This window comes from Arvicanthis niloticus, chromosome 23 (genome assembly GCF_011762505.2).
Source record: "Arvicanthis niloticus isolate mArvNil1 chromosome 23, mArvNil1.pat.X, whole genome shotgun sequence".
NCBI lineage: Eukaryota > Metazoa > Chordata > Mammalia > Rodentia > Muridae > Arvicanthis > Arvicanthis niloticus.
Window position 1 is genome coordinate 29,782,307 of NC_133430.1, and position 19,191 is coordinate 29,801,497.

The 19,191-nt window shown below is 45.7% G+C and overlaps 1 non-coding gene and 1 pseudogene across 1 annotated transcript; both read right to left on the minus strand.

The window, feature by feature from the left end:
- Window positions 1–460: 460 nt before the first annotated feature.
- Window positions 461–565, minus strand: LOC143437190 (U6 spliceosomal RNA). Its single transcript, XR_013106805.1, has one exon. It is a non-coding gene; the product is annotated as a U6 spliceosomal RNA (small nuclear RNA).
- Window positions 566–4,504: 3,939 nt separating this feature from the next.
- Window positions 4,505–5,667, minus strand: LOC143436581 (poly(rC)-binding protein 2-like; annotated as a pseudogene).
- Between the last annotated feature and the right edge of the window lie 13,524 nt (window positions 5,668–19,191).

Below are 19,191 nucleotides of genomic sequence, written 5' to 3' on the forward strand. Positions count from 1 at the left end.
ACCAGGGTCTCTTGCTCATCACTGTATATGCCTGGGATTCTCCTGCCTTCCCCTTCCATCTCACTGTGGTTGTGCTGGGGTTCCAGATACATGTTACCAAATCCAGCTGTAATGTGGGTTCTGGAGATCCAAATTCATATTATCATGGTCATATAACATATCCTTTAGCCACTGAGCCATATCCCCAGCTCTGTGATTTGTGAATATATACATGCATAAACATACGCTCGCACGCGCGTGCGCACGCACACACACACACACACACACACACACACACACACACACACTTGTTGTTTTTGTGAGATGAGGTCTTGCCATCTCTGGTTGTCTAGAACTCATTATGTAAACCAGGCTGGCCTCAAACTTGCAGAGATCCACTTGCCTCTGCCTCCCCAGTGTTAGAACTGAAGGCATTTACTATCGTCCCTGACTCTGTGGGTTTTGTTGTTGTTGTTGTTGTTTAAATATGGAACACTTCATGAACTGCGTTCATCCTTGCACAGGGGCCATGCTAATCTTCTCCGTATTGTTCCACTTTTAGTATATGTGCTGCTGAAGCGAGCACTCCGTGGTTGGTTTTAAGGTTTATCTTCAGCAGACTTTGGGAAAGAGCTGCCTCTGGTGTCCCTCAGCTGGTGTGCCAGGGCAGGGTTGGGGCGCCTCAGAGCTAAAGGCTGAGCATTGTCTTCAGCAAGTGCATTCTGGTATCTCAGGGTACTTCACTTGGAGGTTTCCAATATTGGAGGTATAAATTTCCAGAGCTGCAAGGAAGAGAGACAGCAAATGGCCTCCCAAGCCCCGGATGGCAGGCCCCAGGTGAGAGTTCAGGGCCTAAAGGATGAGAGGCCCCAGACACCACAAAGTCTTAACTAGTGACTCACTTCCTCTGTCTCCTCCTGTCTGCATTGTCTGCCAGTCTGTGGGCTTGCTCCACTCTTGTTTTCCTCTCTTCTAGGCCCTCTTCCTTTACTTTAAAGCTCTGGTCCTCTTAATTAGCTGCAGGGAAGATTGTGACCTGCAACCTGGCTGGCAGCAAATAGAGAGACAGGAAACAGCTACAAGATCACACAAGATCATACCCAGTCCTGTCAATAATCTGGGGGAGGGGGAGGGGGAGGGAGGATGCACAGGCTTCCCTCCCTCCCTTGGCCCCCTCCCTGATTCCCAGGACAGACTCAGCCTACCATGTTACCCTTTGGACCAACCTGTTCCTGGGCAAGGGTGTCAGAGTATGCTCTCTTCCAATCTGCCACTTTGGCATCAGGACCATTTTGAGCTAAGAACAACAGATGCAAGCAGGGCATCTCAGCTCTGCCTCTTTCTGTAAATGGAGATTAAAAACTCTCACATTCGAGAGTCCTCCCTCAGCGGCAGAAAAGAAGCAGTTTGTAAATCCCTCAGAGAACTGCATGGCCGGCTGGGCGGTGGTGGTGGTGGCGCATGTCTTTAATCCCAGCACTTGGGAGGCAGAGGCAGGCGGATTTCTGAGTTCGAGGCCAGCCTGGTCTACAGAGTGAGTTCCAGGACAGCCAAGGCTATACAGAGAAACCCTGTCTCGAAAAACAAAAACAAAACAAAACAAAAACAAACAAAACAAAACAAAACAAACTGCCTGTCCACAGAGAAGGTGGTAACTCTTCTCCAAAGCATCTCTCACTCACTCTTTCATCCACAGCTCCAGATCACCTTTTGTTAAGGACCAAACCTTTTCTTTCTTTTTGTTCAGACTGGAATTCTTTGCAAGGCTGGGTGTCCTCTTTCCTCTAGTATCGGTTCTCAGAGCAGACCAGCAGAGGAGAGGGGTATCTCTCTCTACCTAGCGATTCTCCACCTTCCTAATGGTGTGACCTTTCAATACAGTTCCTCATGTTGTGGTGACCCCATCAGTAAAACTATTTTTGTTGTTACTTCATAACTGTAACGGATCACAATATAAATATCTGATATGCAGGATGTCTGACATGCAGTCCCTGTAAAGGGTCATTCTCCCCTCAATGGGGTTGTGACCCACAGGTTGGGAACAGCTGCTCTATCCTCTTTCTCCAGTTTCAGAGGTGCTGTCTCCTCAGCTCTGGTGTCTGCAGTACCAGTGCAATACAGTTTCATTGTCTGAATGGTACCAAGACCCTCGCAGCATCAGAGTGTTGATTATTTGTTATTGGCCACTCCTTATGTGTCCTTTGGTCTTTTTCCCTATAGCCCTGGACAGTTATGGAGGCCACTCTGTCCTCTAAGCCCAGGAGGGTCCCAGACACACAGGCATCCAGAGGTCTGTTGTGGGCATCCTGGAACTTTGCCCCAGAGCAGGATACAGTCTATTCTGGTACCACTCTTTTCTTCCCTCCCTCCATCCCTCCTTCCCATCCTCCCTCCCTTCCCTCCCTCTTTCTTTCCTTCTTTCTTTGTTCCCACCCTCTCTTTTCCAATTCCAACCTAGGATTTCTTTGACTAGATTATTAATCTTTCCAAGATGATTTTCTCTCTCTCTCTCTCTCTCTCTCTCTCTCTCTCTCTCTCTCTCTCTCTCTCTCCTCTTGCTTCTCCACTCTTCACATGTGTGTGGACCCCAAGGCTTGGAAGCTAGGAACTCTTGCAGGATAGAGGACAGACAGTGGAGCCCAACATCTGCTTAAAAGGTACAGAAAGCAAAAACAGGGAATTTAACACAAAGAAGTGACCTCACTCCCAGCACTTGTCATGTGGCACCATGCCCGGTGTTCTGAAAAAGACTGTTGGAGAATAAACGAGTGGGCAGGAGAACGAGGAAAGCAGGACCCCTGGCTCAGACGAGCTCCAATCCCAGCCACTGGCTGACCTCCCTCCAATGACCTAATCCCTTAAGGAAGAACAGATGAGATCATTTCTGGGACCCTTTCCAGCCCTGGCACTCTGGATTTTGCATCTGCATAGGGAAAATAGGAAGACTAATAATGCCTCGTTCCTCCACTGAACTCCAGGGGGGAGGAAGTCCCCAGGGTGGTTCAGGCTCTGCACACCACTGCATCCCAATGCGTTCCTTTCTGTCAGAAGCTGCCTCAGTTGCCAGAGAAGACTGTTGGGAAACCCAGGCTGGGCTTTCTTTGGCTACAACAAGGAGAGTCCCTGGGTCCTCAGAGCCTTGGCTTTCTCTCCCTGCGCAGGCGCAGGAGAGAAAAGAACGCAGCAGTAAGTGGCTGGTGAGGACCAGGACTGGCAAGGCAGCTGAGTGAGGATTTCCATCTGGGGGCCTCAAAGAATTCTGGTGTAAAGTGCTTTTGGATGCTTCTTTTCCAATAGAAGAAATGGCGTGTCAGCTTCCTGGGATGAACTAGTTCTTATCTCCCAGGGTGAGCATCTTCCAGAATCCCAGGGTTGGTTTCACGAAAATAGTAGAATAGAGTCACATGAGTTGGGAAGGTTTGATTCTTACCTGAAAGCTACCCATGTCTGTCTTGAAGACGGTGATGTCTCCTGCCCTGTTCCCTAGAGGCTGAAACCACTGAGTATATCAATTCTCGTTAGTACCCTGGTTCTGCCTGGGTTTGGCAGGGAAGAGAAGAGACCAGAACACCAGTTTCTATCCACGTTGCCCCAACTAGGGTTGCCCTATTAGTGGCTTTCCTATTTCAACTCTTAGCTCCTGCCATGAGCCTCAGACCTCCCCCTTAGGCTGGAGTCACTCCTCTTCCTCTTGACCTTTCACCTTAGGGGACTCTATCTACTGTCCTGTTGGCCCCATCACTTCCCCTCAAAATGTCTTACTCTTGGTAAGCTGTGTTATCTTTTTTCTTTTCTTTTTGAGGAAGGAATTTAAACACTTTAATTAAAATATCATAGGTAGATGACAAAGTGTCTGGAAACTGAAAATTTACAAACAACTTAAACCCTTGAATCGCTGAGTGTTCAGAAACTATACAGATGGATCATGGGTGGTGGTAAACACCAGAAAGGGACCATGGATGAATCTGCACTGTTCTCGCTGTTTTGCATGCCACCTGTCTCTGAGGAAAGCCTGACTAGACATTGAGCCAGGCTCATGCTGGCAGCAGATCCAGCAATGGAAACCTTCCTGTCCTTCCATTTTGGGTCTTCAGTTTTGATCTTTGACCCAGACATCTGATGGATCTCATTGATTTTGGTAACCTGGCAACCAATTATGTAGCCAATCAAATCATTTGGAATTGGTGAACTCACGAGAAGTAGTTTGAACAGAGACATCCAAACCTGCCCAATAGCCTTTCACCTCTGGAGGGCAGGATTCAATGCCACTGAATAAAGTGTTGCCATGGGTCATGGGAAAATGAGACTATAGCATTGTCTACTGCAGCAGCTTGGTCATATCCGGGTGTGGAATGGCATGCTGTCCTTGAATGGTATAGGCCTCTAGAGATGGCTTCCTCCAGGTCAGGGTTGAGACACATGGACAGGGTGGTGTAGGGAAAGCTCAAACTGTCACTGTCTGTCCTGACCATACACAAAGATGAATGGAGAACTTGAGGGAGGGCTTGGGCCCATATGGAGATGGTCATCCCCTGGAGTGGGGGAGGGATACTGGGAGAGTCTCCAATATGACCATGCAGATCTGTTTGACATACTCACTGATGTATTGCAGAATGCCACCAATAATGATTTCTCGTTCAGTAGAGTTGGGGAGCATATCCCCTGCCACCTAGACCTGAAGCCCTGGACTGCCATTTCCTTGACCCTGCAACCAACTTTTCCAATAAGAGAGCTACACTGACTAGGAAGGACCACCAGCTGTAAGGTAACTGGGGGTCTCCTGACAACTCTGCTTATGTCCTCTCCCAGTTGTCAATGGTGGTAGCAAAGGCTTTGAGGATGGCATTAGTCTGTCCAGCCAAAGCGATAATTCCCTCGGGACAACTCCCTTCTGGGAAGTTGATATGAGCACCACTCTCCTTGTGCATCTTCTTAGCAGCAGCTTTCCCTTTTATTTCTGTGTTACTGCCAACTTCCTTTCCATGCAGAAGTAGCCTGATGGTGGGTTTAATCCACCTTCAGCCACACCTACCCAGGCATAATACCCACTGCCCGTAGTGGGCTGGGCGCTTCTACATAAATTAGCATTTAAGAAAATGACCCGTACACATGCCCACAGGCCAATCTGGCGGAGACAATTCTACAATCGAGTTTCCATCATCCCAGGTATGGAGGTTTGAACGAGAACACTGCCCTCCTTCCCAGGCTCACCTGTTTGAATGTGTGGTCCCCAGCTGGTGGAACTGTTTGGGAAGGAATAGAAGTGTGACTTTGTTGAGAAGGTGGGCTTTGAGGTTTCAAAATTAGTACTCTCTCTTGAGCATGCAAGCTCTCTCTTTCTCCCTCTCCATCTCTTTCTACCTCCTACCTGCAAACAAGGATGTAAGCCAGCAGCTATTTCTCTGGTGCCAGGCCTTCCTGCTTGCTGCCATGCTCCCCACCGTGATGGTCCTGAACTTATTCTCTGGAACTGTAAGCCCAATAAACCCTTTCTTCTGTCAGTCTACCTTGGTCATGGTATCGCTTCACAGCAATAGAAAAGTAACTACGATATCAGCTGACTCTGGGTTGTGTTAAATTGAAAATAAAAGCTAAGCAGGATGCATACTCTCCAAATAATACACAGCACAGAGTACCACAGTCTCGCATCTGACCACAAGGCTGCAGCTCGCTGCTGCCGCCTAGCATCATGGGAAATCACCTTACTGCATAATGGCAAGCTTAAGAAAAGACAACAATTCAAAATTTGAAGCATGGTTTCTAGTGAGCTCGTGTGTCTGTCACACCATTGGTGAAATAAAAAATTCTGAAGTTTAGAAGCTGGGAGTGTATCTCAGCTAGTAGAATGCTTGCCCTGAGTTTGGGTCCCAACTAGCATGCCCACATCTGGGGATTTCACTCCCCGAGCACTCCATAAGCTGCTAGCTGGTCTGTGTACTGGAGGCTATCCATAGAGATCTTTGGCCTGGCCAGGTGGAAGGGTTCAAGCGAAGGAGAAAGGTCATGAACAGGGTGCACTGGCTGCACAGAGCAGAGTCAGGCTGAGCCGCCGACAGGGGAGTGGGGTGGGGGCTGAGGGGGTGCTGGCTAGCCAGCGAGTGGAGTGCAGAGGAGCTTCTGGTGGCGAAAGCTCCCGGAGAGCACTTCTCTTCCTAGGTAACGTTACAGCTCTCAGACAATGGACGATGGACGGAGTAATTCTCACACTGTGATCTTATATACAGTTTTGGGGTGGGTTGGAGTCTCACAGTAAGTGCTTCCTATTGGCTTGGTCTGAGATGTTAGGGATGCCTCATCTACATAAGGAAGGGCTAGGGGGCGCTGCCCCTACGTGACTGATGGCCACAATTCTCTCTAAGGGGGGAGCGGGACGTGGCAGGGGCCTGGTGCCCGGAGCAGGCAAAACTCCTACCCTTCCTTCAGGGTCCTCAGGGCTTCAAGCCTTAGCTCGACCTTACCAGCCTTCCTCTCACTGACCACTGCCCCACAATAAGGCAGGTGTGGTGTTGTACAACTCTAATTCTAGTACTTGGGAGGTAGGAGAATCAGAAGTTTGAGGTCATACTTCGTCATACATAGTTTGAGGCTACCCCGGCCAGGCTTGGGTAGCCTGGGCTACCCTATCTAAAAATTAAAATCATAAGTTGAACCAGTGTAAATTGGAACCAACAGAAGAAAATGATTCTCTTGTGGGATGGAAAAGGAGTCAGTTGAACCTCCACAGGACAGAACTGATCCGTAAGCCTTGGAAATAAAGATGGGTTCTCTCCAGGTACTGATACATAAAGCAGCTCAAAGGCAACAAAAGCCCCAGAGCGCTCTTAGCATCACAACTGGATAACCTGGAAGGATGTGCTTCAATGTTACACGAGTCTCCTCCCTACGCCACATTTACGGTGCACTTAATACTCGCAGGCAGTGATTTAGGCAGTGATTCAGCACACAGGGCCTGATAATCTACTTGGGAATTTAAGACATGGAGAGCTAAGCTCTTTGCCTCCAGCTGTCGGACTGATGGGACGCTCACTACATTTCTTCCCGGTGACATAGATATATTTAGAAATTGAGTCCTCTTGTAAAGTTTTCCTCACGGGGACAGTGTCCACTGTCTTAACAAGTTTGAAAGTCACCAGGCCACATCCAACAACCTCATTTTATGGGAGAAAAAAATTAAAAATCAGATCTGATGCTGAGCTGGTCTGGGGCCTGCGTTTGTTCGTTGATTTCAGGTTAGAAGACTGACTGGCTTTGAGACCAGGCGGAGGAGGTGTTTCTCTTTGGCTCTATTAGGTGACACAGAGGGCTTTCCTGGAAGGGTGGACTTAGGGAAGCAGGCAGTGACAGATGGCTTTCATCTCCAGTGCTCAGGAAATCTGCTCCCCAAACCTCTAATTGGATGCCGGGAGTTGTAAGCAAACACGGATCTATATTAAATCATTGTTCGCTGTCTCTAATTAGACCTCGGAATTTGGCTGGGTGCATCGTAGAGGATGCTCATTTGTTGTGTCGACAGGGACACTCAGCGTTTACAAATTTTTCCGCGGTAACTTGAGTCCCAGCCTTGCTCCGGTGCTCCTGTGCTCTGGTAGCAGGTTTGCTCTCAAGCTGAGAGATGACAGCAAGAGAGATGGAGATTGGTTGGCTGCGAACTGTTTTTCCAATGCCCCCGCTTGAATTTAAAGTTCTAAAGTCTCTCTCTCTCTCTCTCTTTTTTTTTCATCAAATCAAGGAAGCCCTTTGAGAAGTTACAATCGGGGCTCAGTTCCCCATCGTCAGAGCCACGTGCCCATGGCATTTCCCAGCCAAATCTCAGTCTACTATCTCTTGGCTGTGGGTACCGGCAAACCTCATATTCTTATTGGCACGGTCAGTTTCAAGGGAAGCTTTGTCTCCCAAAACAGAACGTGGTTCCAATTGGCCCTGCCTCCGACAGCCTCGGGATTCCAGATGGAAAAAGCGCCCAAGCTTCCCGAAGCTTGTAGCCCCGACCCCAGCTGCTTTATTCGCTGCCAGCTGCACAAATGGTCTGCAGATTCTATCAAGGGGTGGAAAGATTTGCTAACGGGGAACAGCTCGTCTTTTCTTCCGCCTTAACCCCGTGTCATGTGAATGGAAAAATATCCCTGCATCTGGCTGGGAGCGTTAAAGAGGCCAAGGCCAAAGAAACCCCGGAGGCTCAGCTTTATCAAAGATGGTGTCAGGAAGGAGGCCATTTTGGCTGCCAAGGAAAATTATAACTTTTCATTGTGACTATAGCTAGTCACTATCTTCTTCTCTCTCTCTTTTTCCTTTTCAAAAGACATCTTTAAGGAACCCCAAGTATTGGCAGGAATCGCCTGGCAGGGAATGGGGAGGTGGGGAGAACAGTTTTCCACAAGGCTGGAGCAAAGTCTATTGTATTTAATGTATGTGTCGGGAGGGAGTGGGGGATGACGGGATCAGAGCGCTTATCTTCCAATCACATCCTCCGTTACCTGCCACTGGAGAAAGGAAGGGGAGATTTTGAAAGATAGAAAAATCATAAGTTGATCCCCTGAACCCTACTTTTAAAGCAAAGACATAAAAACCTGTAAGTCAAACACTGTGTTGCCTCAGTCCCAGGAAATTAGCTGACCATTTGAACAGATGGCCCTAACTAAACAAATCTTAAGATTCATGGTGTCAGGATGCTATGGGCCCGAGATTAGCTTGGCAGGGCTTTGAACTAACAGCCCTGAGACAGTTGGTGCCAGGATGCTAAAAGTTTGAGATAAGCCTGACCCCCTTGAACTGGAGCTCATGATATATAGTGTGAAACTACTTCAAAATAGCCAATTATAAAGTGACACACCATGCATCTTAGGAATTTGAGATCAAATGTATCCATGACCTAGTGACCTGTTCTCCCTCCTTCCCCCTTCCCTAACTCCACTCTCAGCCTTCCCTCTTCCCTAACTCCACCCCCACCTGGTTTGTAGATGCCCCCTTAAAAGCTGTAAACTTCTTTTGTTCTGCTGCTGAATTCCGCTGCCCCTGAGCGGGCTTGAAGGAAAGACAGCCCTGGCTAGCCAGTAAACCTCTTGCAATTTGCATCAAGTTGTGTTTCTCGTGAGTGATTTGGGGTGCGTCTGCAGTTCTCCACGGATCGGTGAGGTCCTTTTCATTTGGGTTTTACAATTTCTGAATTTGAGAAGACAAGTTTTAGCTGTCACAGGTCACGTGAAGGGACTGGGGATATGGTGTGGTCGGCAAAGGGTAGAGTGTTTGCCCTACGAGAAGACCTGAGTACAAATCCTCAGGACCATGTATAAGACACGTGTGTGCCTGCTTCTATCACCTTAGTGGCAGGGAGGCAGACACAGGAGGGTCCTTGGGCTTGCTAGCCAACCAGCCTAGCCAGTTGGTGAGCTTCAGGTTCAATGAGAGTAAAATGGAGGGGCTGGAGAGATGGGTCAGTGGTTAAGAGCTCTCTTCCAGAGGACCTGGTTTTGGTTCCCAGCACCTGCATTATGGCTCACTGTCACGTGTAGCTCCACTTCCTGGCATCTGACACTCTTATTTTGGCATCTGTGGGCACCAGGGATGAATGTGGTGTACAGAGAGAGATACACAAAGTCAAAACATCTGCGCACGTAAAACATACGAAAATCAGATTTAAAAATTTTAAAGTAAGGTGGAGGGAGATGAGGAAGACACCCAGACATCCAACATCAACCCCTGGCCTGTGCACAGACATGTGCACACACGTACACACAAAGGTCAAGGGTCAAGGCCGCCGGTTCTTCTACGCCATCCCATTCTGGCTAGCCTCTAGGATGCCTCTCCCTGGAATCTTCCAGGGGTCTCACTTTCAATCCTCATCCCCACCCTGTTACAGAAGCGGCTAGTGTCTGAATAACCTTTTATTGGTCTTGTTGTAATTCATTTGCATCATCTGCTTCAAAGTCAGGTGGGGAGATTGTAAGAGAGTGGGCTGGCTCTTACATAGCAGACCGTCCTCCACACTACAAATGAATATAACACCAGCCCCCCACCCATCTTCCTAATAGCCATAGATTGACTAAAAACCATATCCTTGTTTATTGAGCACATTTCTTTAACCCCTGATGTCCAGCCCAGGAGTCTGTAACATAATAAAACCATGGTTCCTTTGGAGTTTAGAGGTGGAATTAGCCTAATGTTCTTTAGGGAAATGTTCATAGGACCCATGTAGTTAGTGGAGGGAAGAGAGACAATGCTTGGAAGTAGAAACCATCCTTCTGCAATGTTTGCCCTTCCCATCCTCAGAAGCAGTGTGAAGTTCACGAGCACAGCCATGCAGCAAGCACGAACCTGCGGAGTGTCAGGGTCAGAGCAGGTAACAAGGGGCCCCGGGCCGGAGACCTAGTTTTGCTTATTCCAAAAGCTCCCTTGTCTGGGGCTGGACAGACTGAAGGCCTGGGCTCTTTCTCTGTAGAACTGGTTCTCCTCAGTGACTGTGTCTGCCGCCAGGACAGCTGCGCATTGGTACAGATCTGCCATTTGTCAGAGGCTGTTCCCAGAGGCCCTGGAGACAGTCACTTTTGTTGAGGTCTGGGAGAGGAAGTCAGCTTTTCAAAGGAAGGGAAGCCCTTTGGCTTGTTAAATGAAGAAGGACAATGAGCCCTTCTCCTTACTGCAAGAGACCTGGGAGCTCAGGCTTAAAAAGACTGCCTTAAAGAACACATAGATGAACAGCAATGGCCGACAGGTCAATAAGAAGAAACCACCTGGGTCTCGTCGCCTGACAGAAGGCAGAAGCTGCCGGCTGCTTTCAGTTTTACATATTAAGCTTTCGCACACATTGCACGCTTCACAATCCAATGGTGCTGTGGATTGGGGACTTTTCATTTAACATTTTGCTGTACAGTCCTGTGCATGCCTGCACATACATGTGCTCACATGCTTGTGGAGGTCATAGGTCAATGTCAGGTGTTTCTCTCAGTTGTGCTTCGTCTTACTTTTTCTGAGGCACTATAATATTAGTATATCTAATTCCAGTAGGCTAACAGATGATGCCTGTTTATTTTTGTGGGTACAGGTGCATGTATGCATATATGAGCATGCATATGTGGGGGTACAGGTGCATGTATGCAAATATGTGCATGCATATGTGTGGGTACAGGTGCATGTATGCACATATGTGCATGCATATGTGGGGGTACAGGTGCATGTATGCAAATATATACATGCATATGTGTGGGTACAGGTGCATGTATGCATTTATGTGCATGCATATGTGTGGGTACAGGTGCATGTATGCATATATGTACGTGCATATGTGTGGGTACAGGTGCATGTATGCAAATATGTGCGTGCATATGTGTGGGTACAGGTGCATGTATGCATATATGTGCATGCATATGTGTGGGTACAGGTGCATGTATGCATATATGTGCATGCGTATGTGTGGGTACAGGTGCATGTATGCATTTATGTGCATGCATATGTGTGGGTACAGGTGCATGTATGCATATATGTGCATGTATATGTATATGTGTGCATGGGAAGACCAGAGGGCAACACCAGGTCTTCCTCTATTGATCATTACCTCATTTTTTGAGACGATATCTCTCAGTCAACTTTGAGCTCACCAGATAGCTAGACTGGCTGGCCAGTGAGTCCCCGGCATCCTCCTGTCTCTCCTCTCCCAATGCTGGGGTTATGGGCATATGCTGCTGTAGCCAACCTTTGATATGGGCTGTGATCGCTCATGCTTGTACACCAAGCTCTTCACTGATTGAGCCATCTCCTCAAACCCAGAGGGCAATTATAGTTGAGTCTTTCCCTGATGTTAGATATCTAGATGGTGTCTCTTAGCCATAGTAGATAATGCTGAATTAATATCCACAAACCTGTAATTTTGCTTGAAGAATGAATGATAAATAACAACAGTTTAGCAAGTGATTGATTAAACTCCTAAAATAGTTCTTAATCCTTTTGGTTTAAGACCTCTTTAGAGCCTAGAAAAGTTATTAAGAGGCTGCAGGACCTTTTATTTAAATAAAGCGTTCTGATACTTGTCTTATTATACTAGAAATTATAAGTGGATTTTCAAAGTCTCACTAAGATGTTTTGAAATAATATAAAAGTATAAATTATATACATGTTAGTATAAAACTCCATAATCTACACACTTCTATGAACAATAACTGTATTTTTCACACAGAGACTCATATCAATGTTGGTACTGTGTTACATTCTTGAAAACCTCATTTATGTATAATTTGTAGGTTTTCATATAGTCTCTTATTATATATTGTTTTAAGTGTATGAAAATAATCTGTTCCTGTATAGATAAATAATGTGCTGTAAAAGATGGAGAGTATCCTGTGGGGTCTTTATTTGTGTGAGTGAGTGTGTGTGTGTGTGTGTGTGTATGTGTGAGTGTGTGTCTGTATCTCTGTCTGAGCAAGCGTGCACGCATGTGTAGGTCAGAGTTTGATATCTGTTATGTTCCCTTATTGCTCTCTACCACAGTTTTTGAGACAGGGTCTCTCAATGAATGTGGAGTTCACACACTGCCTAGAGCCCCAGCCGCCCTCCTGCCCCTCTCTCCTGGGCTTAGCCTATAGGCACGTGTGCAAGGCTGTTGGATCTGATCTCAGGTCCTCGGGCTTAAAGTAGCAAAGCCTTTTATCCACTGAGTCTCCTCCCCAGGCCCTCAGCTGTGTATTTTTACAGTATTTTCCCTTAGAGATTTAGATGGTGGCGTGGATTCAGGCCTCTCCTCCCATGATGTTTATTTATTTTATACATCCTCGCATGATTAAGATTGCTAAGATGGCCCCAGGAGCAGGCTCCTAGCTAAAGACAGCCGCTGTTTTACACCTGTAATTTACTTCATATATATATATATATATATATATATATATATATATATATATTATTTTTAAAAAATTATATGTCTGTAGGGGAGGCAGATGTTGATCAGAAGTTCAGTAAGGAACCCCAGATTTCAAGATGTGCTCTAGCCAAGGACTAGCTAACCTCATACAAACCCCCAAGATAGCAGTGGGTGGACAGCCAGCTCAGTCTATGCGACTCTCCTGTCACCACTGTTTGTGCTTCCGCAGAGGTACAGACATCCAAAAAGTGCACTGTATTCAGAAACAGAACACACTCACATCCTCTCTATTGGGTAAGATTTTGGGGTAGCTTTTTTTTTTTTTTTTTTTTTTTACAAACTTTGAAAAATGGAACTGGCCAGAAAGAACTCACAAATGATGTGGGCTTCATTGACTTTGGGCACTGTCTTCTGTAAATGTGGCGTTTGGCAAAATAAAAACCAAAAACTAGGTCGGGTGGTAGTGGCATACACCTTTAATTCTAACAACTCGGGAGGCAGAAGCAGGTGGATCTCTGAGTTCAAGGCCAGCCTGGTCTACAGAGTGAGTTCCAGGACAGCCAGGGCTACACAGAGAAACCTTGTCTGGGGGAAACACTCCCATTCTTGATAGAGACAATCTCTTGTGCACTGTGTGGAAGTGCCTGTCAATAAAAAGCTGATGACCAATGAGCTGAGGCAGAGGTGGGACACCCGGCAGAGAGAGCTAGGGATTCTGGGAAAGAGTCAAGAGCGGGAGATTCAACCAACTCTGAGGAAGTCAGACAGGTGAAACTGAGGACCAATAACCAACCATGTAGCAGACACAGACTAAAAAACAGGTTTAGGTAAGTGATGAGTTATTTGGGGAGTGAGCCAAAGCTTATGGCTTAGATATTTATTTATAAATAATTAAGTCTTAGAGTAGTTATTCTGAAAACAAAGAGGCCAGGTAGGTACTCCCAACAACAACAACAACAACAACAACAACAACAACAACAACAACAACACAAGAACAGCCCATTAAGGGTTTAAACGTGTTTGAGATATTGGTAAAGACAAAGAATTTATACGATTTGAAGAGAAACAAGGGTAAGTGACTGGATACCTTGGAAGGTTCTGATGGTGGTTGAGAATCATTTCTCTATTAATTAAATTGATCAGGTTGGGGGACTAAAGCAGAAAGTCCGCCATCTGGTGGTGACCATATGTACTACTCTTTTGCACAACCTCTTGGGCTGAGTTTTAGGAACCCCTGGGCCGTTTCTTCCTCACCTCGCCTTCCTTAATCCAAAGGGTCTTAGCTGTGCCATAGTTACAACTCTTAATTGTCTTAAGAACACCAAGAAAAGAGAACACACTTCTGATTTAGCTGATCATGTGAAGAGGTGGGGGATGGTGGCCGTGGAGAAACCCTCACATCCATTGTAATTGGCTCCACAATTCTGCCTGTAGTTTTGCCAGGCCCTCAGTGTGCCCCTTGGGTTCGAATTGTTAACTGTCTATTAGATCCTGTCTCTGCCTTTAGACCTCAGGCTGCAAGGGCAGATGCTAGCAGGAACACTTTCTTAGAGTACGTGGGAAAGGGGAGGATGGTTTGTGGCAGCATCCCCTGTTGCCCGTTGTTTTGTAGGTACCTTACTCCTGAGGTAGGTTGTAAGCAGCACTGAAGGCTGGGTCAGATGAAGCAGTGTCCTGGGGTGTGGGGGCAACAACCTCTGGAGCAGGGAGCAGCCCTTCTTAAAGGAACACATCTCTATTACCTAGGTTGGCCAAGTTCTTATACCTGCCCCTTTCCCTGTAAGGTCCCACTCCCCCACCCCCAGGCCACCTTCACTACTACACCTTGGATAGAAGGAGCCTACCTGTGTAAGGGGTGTGGTCCTTTCATCCTGCTGGGCACAGGTGCTCCGCAGAAGAAAAGCACAGGGGACTGGCTGTCTTGGTGTCTGGTTGCCATTTCCTCACCCAGGAAGGAAGCTGTGTTCCAGAAAGATAATTCAGAGCCGAAGATTCAACCTAGCTGCGCTACTCTTACTACAATATTTTGGTCCCATTTATTCCCACATCAGGAGCGAATCATGTGCGAACACTTCATTTATAAGGATGACACGTGACGGTCTGAGGCCAGCCTCGCTGTGAACATTTCGCTATGCAATGGATTATTTGCCAACACTCACAGTGCCTCTTCACTCTGCTTCCTCCGATCCCTGTGGTATGACCCCAGGTCATGCAATGAGTTCTCTACTTTTTACCACTTTCAAGCAAGCCATCAGCAGCTTTGCCCTTTTGTTCCCAGGTCTACTCGCCAACCAAGCTTTTTGCACTTTGTCATTCTTTTGATATTGTTTAAAATCAATCCAGACCCAAGTGTTTCCATTATCTATATCTAATATTTAAATTATTAAATATATTAATTATTTATTATATTTATTTTAATATGTACTTTTATCATAATATAGTTATAATAATCAAATATATTAATTAAATTAAAATTAAAATATATTTTATATAATATATTTGTTATATATAATATAAACATATAAGCACATATATTAATATATTATATATTTATATAATATATTTATAACACACATATATACACATATGTACAAATATATATATACACACACACACATCACACACACACACACACACATATATATATGTGTTTTAAAAATCCATATATAGGGCTTGGGGAGGAAAGGGGGCCTAGGCAGGGTAAATCCATATATATATAAAATTTACTGAATTGCTAAGACTTGTAGCATGACACTGGATGGAAGTTATGGTAGCTGACATACAAATCTAGGTTCTAACATTGAAGGGAATCCTAATGTGATCCTAATGAAAGGGTCTAACAGTGCTAGTGAAATTCTCAGGAGAGAAAAGTGCTTGCTGCCAGATGTGACAACTTGACTCCAGTCCTGGGCTCATGTGGTGGAGAGAACCAATTCCTGTAAGTTGTCTTTTGACTTCCACATGTGTACCACATCATGCCTGCAAGCTATAAACACACATGCACACACAATAAACTTTTTTTTAAATTAAACACAGTGCATAACAAATTTTTACCATGTGTCATTGGCAAATCTAAATGATGGCCTCTTTATGACAAGGATTTAAAAAAAAAATCCATGAAACCTCACTGCCTTTCAGTTTTGTCCAATTTAGTTTGGGCCCTTATCTTTTTGTGTTTAAGACCAGAACTGTTTTTGTGTCTCTGTGTGCGAGCATGTGTTTGTTATACATGTGTTAATCTTATGCTGGGAGTGATTTAAAGAAATAGGCTATTCAAAAGGTAAAGAATCCCCTCTCCTACACAAGGTCCATTTTCAGTGGAGCTGGGGGGTAGCTGAAGAGACTCTTGGGATTCCCCATCTTCTACCTTGTATTTCAGGCCCCTTTGCTTCCCTACTCTACTTAACTGGCTACCCACAGCCTCTCTCTTGGATTTGTTGTTGTTATTGTTGTTGCTACCTAGGGCCTTAAGCATACTGAGGAAGCACTGGACCATGGAGGCCCAGAGCTTTTTATTCTCACTTTCTTCCTTCTTTCCTTCCTTCCTTCTTTCTTCCCTCCTCCTAGTCCTCCCTCAGTCTTTCTTTCTTTGAAACAGGGTTTCTCTGTGTGCAGCCCTGGCTGTCCTAGAACTTGCTCTGTAAGCCAGGCTAGTCTTGAACGTTGAGATCTACCTGCCTCTGCCTCCTGCATGCTGGGATTAAAGGTGTGTGCCATCACCCCTTGTACCCTTCCCCCAGCCATGAGCAGGCCTGAAAGACCTTGCTTACCACAACAGACCAAGAGATAGGATCTAGGTGGAGTTACCCACCTTAGCTGCACAGAACACAGAAGCAGAACTGCCCTGGGCTTGTCTTGAGATATCTCCGGCCGTGACCTAGAACGGATTATGGATTATCCCACCCATCTCTGAATGAAACCAGGAGGGGTTGTGGGTTGGGCCTTCCCCTTTAAATTGAGAGCTGAATAGTAAAGCTTTGAGCCTTGATCAGAGAACTTTGTCTTGGCTTCATCTCTTCTCATCCTCCGTCCCCTTTCATTCCCAGCCCCCTTTCAGGTGAACCCAGTTGACTTGTGGCTACAGGCGGCTACAACCCCTAGCTTGTTTTCTTATCTTGTATCCTATTCTTAAAAGTAAATCTCCCTAGAGATGTTAGTTGGAATTTAATGCACTCCAGCAAGAACATTTACTTTTCGCTAGGGAGTGACCTATCACAGAGAAGCACGTGAGAACTCAAGAGATGCAAGCTCAAGTTGCTACCTTAGACATAAAAATGGATAAACGTCAGACAAAATAAATGAGGATTTCACTTTCAGTTTCTAGGCAATTTGGTGAGAATTGTGTCTGTCTTCCCATAAAGCAATGTCTGTCTACACCTGAAATTCTTCACACTCCCCACCCCCACCCGGGCTTTCTTCACACAGATACACAGTTATCTGTTGGAACTCTGCTCTCTCACATTCATAAGAAAGAGGGATGAGGATGTTCTGAGACACCACACCCAGAGAGCTTCAAGCCCTGTGAGGAGCTCTTAGCACCTCTTTTCCTTGAGTGTGTACATGTGTGTGTGTATGTGTGTGTGTGTGTTTAATCTTCAGCAAGTCAACACTCCCTACATACCATGTTGAACTAGATCAGAGACTGTCGTTTAATGGTGTACAATGAAGATGCTGGTAATGGTGGTACTGATGGTGTTGAAGATGACAGTGATAGCTCTGGTTGTAGTGATGGGAAGATGGTGGTGGTGCCAGGGATGGCCGTGATGACTGTGAAGATGGTGGTGATGACTGAGAAGACAGTGGTCATGATGGTGGGAAGACGGTGCTGGTGACAGTGATGGTGGTGATGACTGTGATGATGATGGTGGTGGTACTAGTGATGATGATGTCTATGATGTGCCCTATCCAGTGACAAGCTCTGTGACAGACACTTCACCTGCTATATATCTCCCATATGAACAACTCTACAAAGTAGGTGCAATCCTGTCTTGCCAATCCGGAGAATGAAGCACTTATTAGGTACTTAATCTTATTCTTATACCTCCAGACATATGATCATACATGCATGCCCTGTCATAAAGGATTTCTGAGGACATGTATGCACCTCCGCTTGTGTCTACCTGCCTATCTATAAAGCATAAATGAATGCTACACACTCATTAGTTATGATCTCAAGGCACAGAATATGCCTTGAGCAAAGTTTACCGTGAGTAATAGCAGATGTAAATCCACATTTCAAATTGTCTCCCAGATAATTCTTCATATTTTTCTGTTGCCAATAGCTTGTCAGATGTGATTAGATCAACATTATTTTTATCTCATCATATCGATGACAAAGGGCTTGTAGCAGGCATGGGGGGAAGTGCAACCTTTCATTTTTCATGTCTACGTGTGGTTACGCTACAATTTCTAATTGTCCTTTTTGTGAGGGTAATTCAGTTAGAATTAGGTAATATTGCATGTAAATTTACTTAACCAAGCAAATACAACTGCCCCGGGGCCAGCTTCTGGGCATCCAGGAAGTTCTCCCCCAGCCCATTACCTTCCTCCTTCTTTGGGATTCCTGATTACTACTGACCTGTCATTTCAGTGGCCCTAGGACATGCAGACCAAGACAGTGACAGTGTGAAATTTTCATTACACTCAAGCAAAGCTTTATTTCTTTCTTTTGGAGGCCTATGCAGGGGAAGTTGAGAAAACAGTGGACCCTGAGGTCTAAACACGGTTTCTCCACACAGCCTTTGTCTGTCTCCTCCTACTTCCATAGGAGATGGACCACTTTGAGGTCACTTTGGATTTTCCTCTGATTTTTCCAGCAAAATGACCCAGGAGTCAAGGGCACTCTATCTGTCTTTCCCATCCTTCTGTGTTGTTTGTTTCATGTCCCTCAGCATCCCAGGCCCCTGGCACCCACCATTAACTTTCAATTAGTAGGAAAAACCCTCAAGAGAAATAGAGAAAGTTCTAGTCTTTTTTTTTTTTTCCCTAGAAAGTATCTGTGTTTTGCTTGACTCCAGCCCAACCTATCTCTCTGATACTGAAGAACTCAATGAATATCTGTTGAACAAATGAAGGGAAGATGCAGAGAAGAAATGAATGCGCATCCTGGGGTCCCTGGGGTATTTGAGAGGACATGACAAGTCTAAGCAGGATGGAGTAGTGGGGCCCAGGTACAGAATTAGGGGCCTCTGAAGTCTCCACACATCTACCTTTGAAAATTAAATGACATCTAACCTTGGTCAGCATTTGGAAGGACACTTTTTGTTCAAAAAAGAAAAACGGTCCAGTACACTGCGATAAGACCATTTCCTCTCTCGCTGCGTCTCCTTTAATGTCAGGTCTGAAATATGAAGTCATTAGGGGATATT